Source organism: Nestor notabilis, unplaced genomic scaffold, assembly GCF_000696875.1.
Source record: "Nestor notabilis isolate BGI_N333 unplaced genomic scaffold, ASM69687v1 scaffold15368, whole genome shotgun sequence".
In the NCBI taxonomy this organism is placed as follows: domain Eukaryota; kingdom Metazoa; phylum Chordata; class Aves; order Psittaciformes; family Psittacidae; genus Nestor; species Nestor notabilis.
In genome coordinates this window covers 23,565-38,132 of record NW_009938853.1, presented here as the reverse complement: position 1 = coordinate 38,132, position 14,568 = coordinate 23,565, and the positions used below count along the sequence as shown (strand labels likewise).

The 14,568-nt window shown below is 37.4% G+C and overlaps 1 protein-coding gene across 1 annotated transcript in view; it reads right to left on the bottom strand.

Moving 5' to 3' along the window:
• Positions 1-14,258, bottom strand: part of GALNT1 (polypeptide N-acetylgalactosaminyltransferase 1) — a 58,110-nt gene extending 43,852 nt beyond the window's left edge. Inside the window, exon 1 of the mRNA XM_010019566.1 lies at positions 14,087-14,258. The gene's annotated coding sequence lies outside the window, so the exon portion shown is untranslated. The remainder of the gene's footprint in view (positions 1-14,086) is intronic.
• Between the last annotated feature and the right edge of the window lie 310 nt (positions 14,259-14,568).

The window sequence follows — 14,568 nt, the reverse complement described above, 5'->3', positions numbered from 1 at the left end:
GAAATAACATGTTTTAAAAGAAAACTAAATAAATCCTTATAATCTCAGACTTCTTGAAGTTCAGACTTGTGAGATATTAGGCTGTAAAAGAAAGTGTAAAACAGACAGAAGTGCAGTGCTTAGGGGTCCTAAAATTAGCAAGACAGCAGGAGAACTGTAATCCAGACTTTCTGACCATAAGAACCACCAACTATATTACATATTTTAAAATGCATAGGCTGGTGCTATATCTGCTTCTAATGCAAGAAAATTCCTTTGAGAGTTCAGTGAAACGTCAGAGACACTTTGTGAACCTTTTGCGCCCTGTGAGGGTTCAGAGAAGCGATATGAGACAGCAACGTAATAATTCAACACACACTGGTTACCATTGACAAGGCCATCCTTGTACCCTTAGACAAAAGCTCTCGCTCCCTTGGGTAGTTTACCATCTCATGAATGGCACTGTATCTTTATCTCTGATTTTATGACAGCACTTCCGCTGTTGGCTTACCAGCAGAATTCAGGGAGCACAGCAGTGAAGAAGAGGAGCCCAGACACTCTGCTGAAGCAACTGCTCTTAGCATACCAAAGCCTTGGCCCAGACAGAGCTCCAGAAAGAGGACTCCCCCATCCAGGGCTGAGGCTTGACTACCAGGCTCTGTGGGTTTCAACCAGCAGTACAAAGTCCAGCTGACACACATTTATCAGTGGTGTCCTTCAGAGGTCAAAACTGGAGCTCATACTGCTTAATGTCTTTAATGAGAGCCTGGGGGACAGAACTGAATGCACACTCAGCAAGGCTGCTGCTGACACCCAGTGAGTGTGGAGCATGCAGATTATACCCTGAAACAGTACCCTGGAGTGGCCCTGGGTGGACAATCCAAGGGACATCCAAGGGCTAGGAAGACAGGCAGCATGAACACCCCAAGAACTTAAAACAAAGTCCTGTTTCCAGTCTGCTCTCGATCCATTCTCTGCCCAGCCTGTATTTACGCTTGGGATTGCCCCAACCCAGGTGTAGGACCTTGCACTTGGCTTGGTTAAATGTCACAAGGTTTGCACTGGCCCACCTCTCAAGTCTGTCAAGGTCCCACTGAATGGCACCCCTTCCCCTCCAGTATGTTGACTGCACCACACAGCTTAGTGTCAGCGGCAAACTAGCTAAGGATGCACTCAATCCACTGTCCATGTTGCTGACAAAGATGGTATTGGGACTGGCACTGTTTAACAACTCCTGAGGAACACCATTCATCATTGATCTCCACTTGGACATTGAATGCAGCCATCCATAACGCATCCATAGTGCAGCATAAATTCTTTATCCACCGGGTGGTCTATCCATCAAAACTGTGTCTCTTCAATTAGAATGTCAAATGCCTAGCACAAATCCAGGTAGATGACATCAGTTGTTCTTCCCTTATCACCAACACTGTAAACCTGTCACAGAAAGCTACCAAATCTGTCAGGCACAATTTGCCCTAAGTGAAACCATGTTGTCTGTCATCAATCACTTTCTTATTGTCCATGTGTGGTTCCCAGGAGGATCTATTCCATGATCTTGCTGGGCACAGAGGTGAGATTGACCAGCTTGTAGTTCTCTGGGTCTTCCTTTTTTCCCTTTTTAAAAATGGGCATTATGTTTCCCCTTATCCAGTCAGAGGGGACTTCACCAGGCTGCCAGTTCCCACAAGGCCCACAGATTCACCTCACCAGGTCCCATGGACTTTTGCACCTTCTAGTTCCTTAGATGGTTTCAAACCTGATCTTCTCCTATAGTGGGTGGTTCTTCATTCTTCTAGTCCCTGCCTTTGACTTCTGCAACTTGGGCAGTGTGGCTAGAGCACTTGCTGATGACTACCAAGGCAAAAGTCATTCAGTACCTCAACCTTCTCCAAGTCCTGGATAACAAAGTCTCCTGTTTCCTTCCGGGGAGGGCCTACACTCTCCCATACAGGCTGGGTGTCAAGAGGCTAGGAAGCTACTCTGCAGAAAGAAACCTTTGGAGCCTGATAGCAACTTTAACATGAATCAGCAATGTGTCTTCATAGCAAACAAAGTCAACTGCACATATAAACAAGTTCAGTAACCACAGCAATAATCCTCAAATGTGTAAGTTGCTTTTGTTACTGAGCAATGTAATAAAACTGAAGATTTGTAAAACCAGGTATTTTTCCTCCCTTCAACATATTGCATAACCGATAACACAACCTTTACACCATGGAAGTAAAAGAAGTATTAAAACTACCTTAGAAACAGTGGAAACAGAGGCTTTAACTTACCAAGAATAAAGTGAAAGGAGGAAAAATGGTTACGTTCAAGTCCTGTTACATCTGAAGGTCAAGCAATTTATTCCCCCTACCACCACTCCCCAAAAAATACGTTACATACTTGACACTATGGAAAAAGGTAATCTTTAAAATTACTGCTCATAAGAAGTGCATTGTTTTACTTTACCACCTCTTTTACCAACACAGTTGGCAAGAGAAAGACTGTTTATTCTTTTCAGTATGACACATGACTATTCAGTCATTTTTATCTTTGGACCAACTTTATCTTTGTTTATACTAGTGATCAATCTTCAATATGGCTTTCTAACAGACTTCACAAAGAACTTCATTGCCATTACTCAGCTAAATCAGGATTCTATACTGGATGTGGCATGTAAACAGACAAAGCTGATGTAAGGTTTGTTTTCTGAACTTTCAGATAGGAATAAACAGAAGTTGGCACAAAGTAACGGCTCAGCAAAATCTTGGCACAACTTTTGCTATTTCTAAGTTATTAATACTAATCTAAAAAAATGGAAAGTGATTAAATAAACAGCATCTAAGATAAGATTGACGGCCTACATAAAACTGAATTCAGCTTCTCAGTCTATATAGTAATGGTGAAGAAAAGACTGGCATACTCTAAGGTAACACACCAGGCATTTGAATGGATTTTGGAGCAAACATCTAAAAATTGTAGCAAATGTAAGTTGCCATATTAGGACTGTCTAAAACTTCATGTATCTGAACTATTAATGAGGCCTGTCCAGCTGAATGTGTCTATATCTGAAAACAGAAGTGATGCCAACACTAGAATCAAAACTACTTTCTACTGTGATGATGTTTTGTTTTGGTTGGGTTTTTTTGGGGGGGTCGTTTGTGGGGGTTTTTTTGTTTGGGTTTGGCAGTTTTGGATTGGGTTTGTTTTTTGGTTGGTGGGCTCTGCTAAATTGTCTTAGTGCTCGTTTGCACAGAGCTCATTACCATCAGCTGATTGGTAAATAGGTCTGAGGAAAAACTAAGCATTACCTAGTTCAATGCTATAAAAGCAATGGTAAAAAAAACCCCATTCAAATCAGAAGGTCAACTCATCACCTGTGGAAAACAGGTACATTCTGTATCGTCTTCACAGAAACATGAACACATCTGGTAAATTTCATCAGACAAAGAAACTGTTCATGAGCTTGAGGATGCCAGTACTCTCTTCTGCTCAGAGGTTAACGCGAGAGAAATACTCTTCATTGGGCTACACTGGTTTGATGGATTTTGAAAGGTTTTAGTATTCAGAAGTCATCTATTCAGTACAAGTCAGCAACAGTAAGCTCTGAAGAAATGATGAGAGAAAACAGATCATACTAGTCTGAGCAGTATGAAAACAATTCATTAAAAGCAAGCCTACTCTTCAGAAAAATTTGAGAAATGTAGGTCCGTAAAATTAGTTTCTATTCTTCTTGCTCTGTGTAGGAAGAATACACTTAATTCATCAGAAATCAATTTTCAATTCAGAAGTCAATTTTTTAAATCGACCATTTAAAAAAAAAAACAAAAAAAACCTATCAATTTTGTTTCTAAAACTGGTAGGTCTCAGAATGAAGCAAGAATAAAACAGAACCATAGAAGTAGCTGACTACATTTGAAAACCAACGATGAACTTCCTACACAAAGGCAGAAGTTACTGGTTCATAAAGGTTTTCCTCCAGATAAATACGCTTATAAAAGTAGAAGCTCTTGTGAAATGAAAATCCAGCCCATCTCATAGAAAAACAATGCCAAAAACTGAACAACAGGTACGCACCCCATCCACGGTTTTGTCAGACTGTTTATAATCAAATGGAACTAAGTCACTGTGCACTTGAACCTCTGATTCTTCTGATTTAGGATCATAGAATAGTTTGGGTTGGAAAGGACCTTCTAATCTAAAGCGTTTTCAATTAACCTCTAAACTTTCATGGTTAACTAACTACTACAGACACATAGTAAGGAAATAACATTTCTAAATTGAGCAGAAACAATTTCAAAAACAAGCTCTTTCAGTTACTGCAAGAAAATTGAAGACATTGCTATTTTGCTACCCATACTTTCCAGAAAACATCTTAACTACTATCATTTAACTTCTGAAAACAGTTTATCATTTTGCAAATTACTGCTTAACAATTTCTCACATAAGTTTGTAGGCAGTATGTACTAACTTGATTAAATCTCCTTAAATTTTTCCAAGAAAATAAGCAAGCATTTGGTCAACACTTTCAAGTAGTTCCCATTACTACACAGTCCTTCCCAATTATCTTCCTAACCAGCACTACTCAAATAAAACCTCTGATTTTCAGATTAATAATGACCTAGTATGGCCCAAATATTAATTATACTATTTAATAAAGATGAAATATGTGAAAATTAATTGCAACAGGGACAAGGACATAGAAATAATTAAACCCAAGACAAAGTAAAACCATCTGAGATCACCTAGTCTGGTAAAACCAGGATGGCTTGTCTAATCCCTTCTATAGGGCCCAGAAAGAACCGCCATGTGACATTTCAAAGTGTGATAAAAGTCTGGAAATTTACTACAAATGCTACCTGAAAAAGACATAAATGCAAGGATATTCAGGACAGCAAGTTGTCCGGACATATATGGTTAGCTTAATATAACAAAGTATATTAATACTGTTTTAACATAGCATACATAAATGTAGTAATTAATATAGTACATAAATACTGCAGATGTTTCTAGAAAAGACTGAATGAATGGTCAGGGATATAATTAGATCAGAGGTTGAATAAAAAGCAACGCAATTTTTATTAAATTAGAACAGCATAAATTTCATTCAATCTATAACTGACTTAAAGTTACTGCTGTCAGATAGTGCAAAATGTTATAAATATAGCTCCCACAAGGATAGTTATTATTTAAAGTGAGGAAGATCAGGATGAATACAAAAAATAATGTGCGTAAATAAGATGACATAAGAAAGACTGTAAAGGCTTATAAGAAAACCTTAGTAGGCAAACAAGAATGTACCTTTGATAATCTGGCAACTATTTTCTTTAGTAATCTTGGTGCTAGATCTAGATGGGCAATCTTAAGACCTATTGCTGTAAAAAGGAACAAGTGATAAGGTAGGAAGCAAGATGGGTTTCTGGACAAGAATAACAGAATCAAGGTGACATTTAATAAAATACGTTCAATAGTATGCACTGGAGTATGTAACTCTGCTATCAGTTGAAGAGTTTCAATAAAGCAAAGGCTCATACGGGTGACACAGTGAGCTTCCACTGTCACCCAGCCATGGATAAAAGGCCAATGACATTTTTGGATGCATCACTTAAGTGTTCTCCTTAAACATAAAACCAGAAACCACTGTACAGTGCACCAGCATTTCACAAGGGAAGGGCAGAGGGAGAGCTATGTATTCAGCAAAGATGATGTTTCAAAGCAGAGCCTTGTGTATTTATAAGAGACCACTGCAGGGGACTGGACACAGTGATTGAGGCAGTCCTTCCTACTCCTGCAGCCCAGAATTCACAGAAGAGTAATGAATGCAAATGAAAAGGCCTAAACTAATCACTTCCAGAAGCAAATGCAGATGCCAGACCTTTGTCATAAAACAACTCCATACCAGCGCAGTGTTTGGGGAAGGGAGGAAGCTGGGGCGGGGAGGGGGGTAGAAGGGAAGGGAAAAAGTGTCAGGTTTTGGTTTTAAGTTGGTCTTTTAGCAGGAAAAACACCCCAAAACTCACCCAAACCAAATATCCACACTCAGGGATTCCCCTAACGCCAAATTCTCCCAACATACTGTTTTTGAGAACAAAATAAAAGATTATTTACGGAACTCCTCAAATGAAGGTCTCTGAAAGGCTTTCTTGGGTTACTTTTTATCCCAGCTGTACTTTTTATTATTTATTATCCCAGACAATACTTTTCAGACTGACTGTAAGAAAGCCTTCTCTTGTTTGCAGGAAAAAAATGCAATGGGCAAGGTTTCAAGGGACCAGATGAACAATATTTTAATCAAATAAAAGTTCAAAACCAATTTAATCAACAGATTTTGGATTTACATTCGTTTTTACAACCATTTTTTCTATATAAGAAAAAGAATAAATTGATCCAGGAGGGAGACAAAATATTCCCTATCAGAATATCACTGTGAATATTACAAAGGACTCAAGAGAATAGCTAAAATTTGGAAACCAAGAATACAATAAAAGTACAAAGACTACTGCTGTCATATAAACAGGTGAGATTCACTAGACACCTATTCCATGACTTTAAAGTAGCTTTCAAATTACTGAGGCAACAATTTCATTTTTCTGTCTGCTCTTCAGGTTGAATGAAAATTATCTAAAAATAGACAGACTTATTCATGGATCCTTTCAGACATTTCCATTCTCTCAACTGCTTTGAGATTTAAAATATGCTCCTATTATGCTCAGTAAACAATCAGCATAGATTACCTAATATTACCAATCCCATACAAAAAACCCATATACATCTTTTTACAGTACTGCTTCAAATTTTAAGAGTACATCCTTAGCCAAATTTAATTACAATATATAATAAAACAAATATACATACATAATACCTTGAAGCCAGCAGCAGTAAGTTTTTGCCCAGGTATTATTATTATTATTATTGGGTACTACAGTACTGGCAGGTAAGTTCAAGCTACCATTATTCAAATCTTTTCCTTCTCACACTGAACAGCAGATATTGCTTCTCCTGACAGCTACAGAACAAGCAATCTTTTTAGGAAAGCAGATTTATAAGACAGTAGACAGTTATTTCTTTTCCTGAAACAACTGCAGTCTTAAATTGGGCTACTGACACCTCAGATGCTGAAAGAGGGCAAACATTCTTCTTCAAAGCCATAGCTACTTCACATACACACTCTGGGAGGGCTACTGAGTGTGCCTGACTTCAAGTAACAGCCAGCTAGAAGACAGAGACGGTATTTTCATCAGTGAGCATCACAGGCAGCAGGAAGACAATGAGCAATTCACAAGTGAAAAGCTTTTGTTATTAACAGTAAGATTTTAATTTCACTGATAGCAATGCACTAAGCTCACAAATCCCCACATACCATAATTAATGGCCGAGATGCATCAGTAAGACCTAGTCGAGCCTTCTGCTACCCTTCACAGAGGCCCAGGAGACTGAGGTGAAATTTTCTTTGTTTATTCTTTTTGGAAGATCCACGGTTGGTGACCCAGCACTTACCTTTTTCACTACAGAAACACTCCTGCCAATCAGCATCCCAGTGCTATAAACTGACTCCAGTTTTTAATAAATCACTGATGAGCTGTGCTAGCTGGTCTTCCAACCCCAGCACTACATGACTAGACGAGGAAAATTCAGGTGCTCTAGGTAAAGATCTCCCATTTCCTCAAGAAAAACACTACTCAGAAGAAAAGTTTTTTAAACTAAGCTTCCCTATCAGAGCTAAATGCCAGTTCCAAGGCTCTTTTAGTAAATAAAAAGGTGAACTACCCAAAATCTATTACAATGCAACAGCGCCAAAGTAGTAGAGATTAGGCTATTAGTATACTATTTGCTGTCTGCAACAAAACCTGTAAACACCTCCACGTATTTTAGATGCTCAGGCTTGTGACATGATGCAACACAGCATGAAGGCTTCTAGCCAAAAGCATCATCACTTGGCCTTACAAAGCATATGTTCATGAAGACCAAATGCATACAAGCAGTCAAGAATTTCTAATTATCAAAAAGTCACACATTCCAAAGACTATTTTAAATCATCTGGCAGGTGCAAGATGAGCTATAAGTAGAACAGACTAGATGACAGGACTTCTTTTAAAGTCAAAATCCCTGCTGAAAAAAATTAATTTAGTACTGTGAGCAATCTCCTTTAAGAAATCATATGCACTAGATAAGGCTATATGAAACTAAAAACACAGTAAGCTGTTCCATATTCAATGCTCGTATTTTCCATCTTCCTTTATAATGTTTCTGCGTAGTCCAGAAAAATCAAATTTAGTTTCAAAAATTTTTTTTTAAGTTCCACATTAAACTGTCAAACTGAAAGTTGGTTTTTACCAGCTGAGACTGAACTAAAATGAATACTATCCTTATCAGTAGATCACTCTTCATACAGATGTGTCAAATACTCAATAGAATTTTCTGCAGATGATACTTCCTTCAGTCTGCACATATCAAAACTTAGAAATGTCAGGTAGCATTTGCTTTTTAAATATTTTGAGGAAATAGGAGATTCCTCCTGGAAACACTGATGAACACAGAAAAGGAGGTTGGAATTTACTCTCTATTGCTGCTATTAATACAGAAGTTAGAAGAGCACTAGCAACTCAGGTGTCAGCTGGACAAGGCTTTGACCAACCTAGTCAAAGTGGAGGGTGTCCCTGTACATGGCAGGGTCACTTCCAACATTAACCATTCTATGAGTAGAGAATCACAAATTTCAAGGAGAAATCTTTGACTACTTAAAGGTCAGAAGAATTCACTATCACCAAGCTAGGTACACATTTTTCATAGACAAAGACCTACGACTGTGAACAATCCAGTGAATAAATCTTTTACAAGACATTCTTGAAACCTTCCTCATGTTAGAACTTGTTAAATCTTCCAAGCTAAGTCTCAAATGTTTTAAAATACCCAGCCTCTATAAAGCTTCTGATTATTTTTTAGATATGTATCAGAGCCAAAAGCTAGAGTAGAATAAAATTGTTCATTAATTCTTCAAACACTTTTAAAGACAGCAGAAAATTACACAGTCAAATAGTCATCATTAAGGATGAACCGCTAATGGGCAAGAATTTGAATTAAAGAAAAGCAGAGTCAGCTAATTAGAAAAAAAGATTATAAAGGAGATTTCTGGAAACAGTAAATTGCAGTGAATATATTCAACCATCCTTATGTGAGTAACTGCAGAAACCTCGAATCCTGAAAACTTTCTATTGTAGACTAAAAAAACCAAAAAAAAACCAGAAGGGAAAGCTAAAGAAACACCAAATACATTCAAAGAACATTTTTTCTCTGCCTTTGATGTATGTGGACAATACTCAAAAAATTCTAAGTCTTCTAGAAGAAAAGCTTTGAAAACAATACAGGTACAGAAAAAAATGATGTTACATATTAGGACCATATTGGGTATTTGTCCTAGAGAAGCTTGCTGAATTCTGCCCCAAGTAACTAGAGAACTTGCTGACAAATCAAATGCAGGCAGATACCAAGTTAAAAACTTCTGAATAAGATAATACATGTGACTAAACATGAAGACTTAAAGAATTAGTAAATATAATTTGACAAAATAAGGGTGACAATTATTTAACATATGGTGAGTTACCTCAAGTAAAATGAATAATGGTAAAGAATTCAAGGGTTCTGTTAAGAATTTTTACTTCCCATCCCTTTAGCAGTGATGCTGCAGATAGTTTAAAAAAAAAAAAATAAATTTAAGAATCTCACACACAGCCCAACACATCTAGGGAAACACCAAAATTCTAACCAAAAGTAGCTCAGAAGTTTTACAGGGTGAAACATTTTTTGAAATACAGAGAAAACATCAGATCTCCGTCCAAAAAACCTAGTATGGGAAAAAAAACAAAAATTCAGAACATATGCTTGTTTCTCTTTCTCTAGAAAGAAAAGCCTGATCAGACATGGATTAAAAAAGAAAAGCTAGCATGGTCCAGTTTTGTGATACGTTCATGACATTATTGCAATGTTTCTCACAAAAAACTTGTGCCCTTTTGCTGTATCCATATGTAAATATAAATTCTACACAGAAAGCAAATGGCTATATTTATACAGACTAGCCATATAGCTCTTAAGCATACATTAACACATGAAGTCTCTTTTCACATTGCAAAGCTGTCTGCTCAGCAGGTAACTTCTGCTAACAACTGTTCAGTACTTAATTAACACGCACAGTATTGCACTGAGGGTAGATTCTTCACATCCATCCTTCACTTTCCCTCTTACTCATACTTGCTTTAGATTGAGTTTTTCTTAATTCTGTCTTCTCAGCAATCTCTGACAACATAAGCTTGAGAAACACAATGCTTTTAAGTTCTTTATTTCCATTGTCAATCCATGCAAAAGTACACATAGCATAAGAAGAACAACTATGAGATTTTCTTCAAGGACCCATAAGTTTGTCCATGTAAAGTCTATTTCTAAAGTAGTCAATGTTTGCATTTTGGGTTTTACTTTGATTAGGTAAATAAGAAGAAAAAAAAAAAAAACCCAAGACCTGTCAGATAAAAAGCAAAATAGGCAGAATAATAAAACAGAGTTCCAGAAATCCTTTAGAACTTTGGATCATTTCCAAGACTGGACAGGAGAGAAAAAACTGAAAAGGAGAAGTTGCTGAAACAGTTTGCAATCAGCCCAATACAGCAATGGCTCTTCATGACTAGAGTCCGGACTACTTCCTTCATCCCCATGGTATCTTAGTCTTCAGCTCTGCTACTGATATTTGCACAGGACCAGAGCTTAAACTCTAGAATTCAGACTTAGCTGAGCTACAGGACTTCATATGCTGAAGAACCTGTGATACCTGGCAGCACAAGAGAATTTACAGATGTATCAGTACTGTCCATTTTGAACTGTTGCAAAGGCCAGCTTCACATTGAGGAACATTTTCACAACACGTCTACTCCCTCTTTCCTTTTAACTGCATTTTCACCTTTGATAGTGAAAGAAGCAAACTATCCTTAACTCTCAGGCAGGCAGAAGCTCTGACCAATTCTGTTCCATGCAGAATGGAAGCAGATGCACTCTCCCTCCCCCATTGCTCTTATATCCACATCTCCCAGGTTGCTACCATACAAACAAAAATTAAGATAATAGGTAAAGTAGAGACAAGATGAAAAAGTAATCTTCTGTTGCTGCTGGAATCAAGACTATATAACAAAAGGAGAAGGAAGGATGAGAAAGACCCCACTTCTCTAAGAAATATACATCTGCATTCACCTATTCACTGAATGTCCTTCTGTAAAAGTAAACAGTTATAAATGACAGACCTAAGCACAGAAATTGTAACTGACCACAGATCTACACCTAGTTCATTATATGTTATCAGCAGACAGAGCTTCCGTATTTCATTAAGTGTATAGAAGAGAGCTCAATTTGATCCACCCAGGTCATAAGCCAGTTCTAATGCAAATAAATGAAACCATTTTTATATTAGCAGTCTCTTCAAACATGAATACATGAAATAGCTAGATTAGTAGATAAACAAAACAAAAAGCCCAACTGAATAGCCATGAAAGATTAACACAAGTTTGATGGCAAAAAAAAAGAAAGAAAAAGGAGAATATAAGGCCAGCCAGCAGAATGAAAATCTGTTTTAATTACAGAATACTGAGACCAAAGACTAAAAATGACAAGAAATCCAATCATTAACTTCACTGTGAACAGCCTTGTCTTCTTCCCCCCTGCCCCAAACCAGACTATTAGATAGCCTTATAAAACATATTTAGAAACCAAGGCTGTATTTGCCAGTATATCCAAACTAAACATTGGCTACACTAACACTTTTCTTAGATTCATCTCTGATACTACAGTAAACATTTTAAATCTCCTCATGTTCACTGGAGTAGTACTTCCAAACGCTTCAGCAAAGAAAAAAATTCTACTACTTAAATTTGGTTTGCTGAAATTTGCTCAACATAGAAACCAAGAACATGTTGCATTTAAATCCAGCCAAGTATGACAAAGAACATCTTGGGTTTATAGTTTTTCTTCTGCATTCTGGACATACCGCTATAAAAAGCATTCCATTATCAATGGAAGAAAATATAACAAGAAAGAAAAAGGTCTACATCAAATAGGAGGATATAATTTTAAAGAAGCTCTTAGGTAGCCATATCAAGTCTCTGTAATCACAGCATTTGTGCCAGGATCAGAAGCACAGTTTGCATTTCCAAAGGTTCAACTGAGCACTCTTCCCAACTTTCAACTTCAATGAAAAATAACATAAATAAATTAAAAAAAAAAAAAAAAAAAAAACACTTGACTAAAATAACTTTTGCCAGAGCCAGAAAAAAAAAAAAAAAAAAAAGACATTCAAGTTCACATTCAATCAAAAACCACAGTATGGAAACTATTGTAAGTTGATTTCTATAGAAAACAGCAATCCTGTTTTGTTAACAGCTGCAAAAATCTCAACTTTTTTTAAACAAACCTATTATATTTTGAGCTTATTTGTAAAAGAAAATGCCAGAAAACCAAAAGTCAATAAAACTACAAAAAATTAGTTTTCACTTAGATCATGGGAAGTATTTAAATAAAGTCATTTTCATAATGAAATGCTACATTTTCAGCATTTTGTAATAAATGCTTTTCAAATGTTGTTGGATTTTATTTGTCAATACTTTAGAAGAAAAATGGCAGATTCACTCATGTTAAATTTCAAGACTATACTCTTACAGCTAATGATCCAAAAAAGGTTTTCAATCGGGCTTAACTTGTAAGTTTTCATCCTAATGTGAAGAAGGTTTGGCATATTAAAAAAATAAAAAAAAAAAAAATAGCTGTATCAAGATACAGGCATTGCATCAGTGAGAGAAAAGAGTAAATAAAATTTAGAATTTACTTGTTGCATTGTGCAGCAGCCCAGAGAAATCTGAGAAGTGTGATATGTAATTTAAGGCAGAAAAATTACCTCTTGAAAGAATTCACTTTTTTCCCCCTGGTTACCAATAAGACTGATACTAACAATTTTCTGCATAGTTGCATAGAGAAAACAATCAGTAGAACATTAGGTATGTCAGAGATGTATTAGACTTCAGTAAATTAAGTTTCTTCAAATACTTAGGTGCTTATTACTTTGCCAATTTCTTCCAGAAGTTGTCAGGCACCTTGTAAAAACCAGCTAATGTATTTAATTTGACAGATCATTTTTGAAGGTAGCAACTTAAGCTTTTTTACAATTCAAAATTCATACCTGACTAGAAGCCAAGAGAGAAACGGGTCACCATAAAAAAAAAAGGCTAATCTGTCAGAAAACATTTAAAAAGGGCATGTGATGGACCTGTTTTGCAAATTCAGCTGTACATTAATTGGAGACTGCAGCATTTGACTAATACAATCACTTTTTAAATTTAAATTAAATTAGATATTTTTTAGAGCCTCTTTTAGAAGTCTGTGCTCCAATGTATTTAAAATTACTTTCCTGAAAGATTTTCAACTTCTCTGAAAATAATAGAATCTTTACAACAAGAGAGAGTAGACATGCCATGATTAAAGATTCACTAACAGACTACTGTGTAAGTAGTTGCTGCTCCACCTTCTGTCTCATTCCAATATGCCAGCCTTCTGCTTTGCATGGTCTTCAGGTGGAGATCTGCTCCACTGTGGACCAACACGGGCTGCCGGGGCACAGCCTGCCCCACCATGGTCTGCACCACGGACTGCAGGGGAATCTCTGCTCCCATGCCTGGAGCACCTCCTCCCCTCCTGCTGCACTGACCTTGGTAGTCGCAGAGCTGCTTCTCTCATATGGTATCACTCCTCTCTCTGCTGCAGTTGTTGCTGCACACTAACTCTTCCCCCTTTTTAAGTATGTTATCCCATAGGTGCTACCACCGTTGCCGACAAGCTTGGCCTTGGCCAGCGGTGGGTCCATCTTGGAGTCAGCTGGCATTGGCTCTACTGAACACAGGGGAAACTTCCAGCAGCTTCTCACAGAAACCATCCCTGTAACCTTCCGACTACCAAAACCTTGCCACGCGAACCCAATGCAGTGATAAAGTAATAGCACACATGAAATCTCTAAATGCTCCCTTTGCTCTAAGCTACATCCAAAGCAGACAGACCTGACCAAAATGTCAAAAATTCCTGGATCACATTTTGTACTAACCTCTTCTGCAGATTTACAGCCATCTGGATGGTCCACCAGCACTGGTGTCAAAAAACCAACACATTGCTGTAGAGTGCCTGTGCTAGGAACCACAGAGCAACAGACTGTCCTAGGCCATTCTGATGTGACCGTAGCAGCAAAAGAGGTCTTCCATTCACAAGGTCTTAAGGCTGCCCTAGAAGAAAAACAGAAATTCAAGTTAAGTTCTAGACTCAGTTCTGGCAGAGCCTGAGGTGGAAATGAAGGAGAGGAAAGTTTCCCAGCATTTAAGACTTCAAAATCCAAAATCCTGTGCAAGGGAGAAGGAGCCAAAAGACTGCTTCTAAAAAGAGGCAGTGAACTAAGCCTGTGAGGAAAACAACATATGCAGGGTAGAGTGGAGAGGTGGAACAAGTCATCAAAATTTTTTAGCCTTTCAGATGATATGATTTAAGTAGGAGGACTGCCTGTCCTCCCGAGTAAGCAGTTATCTGTTTTTGAGT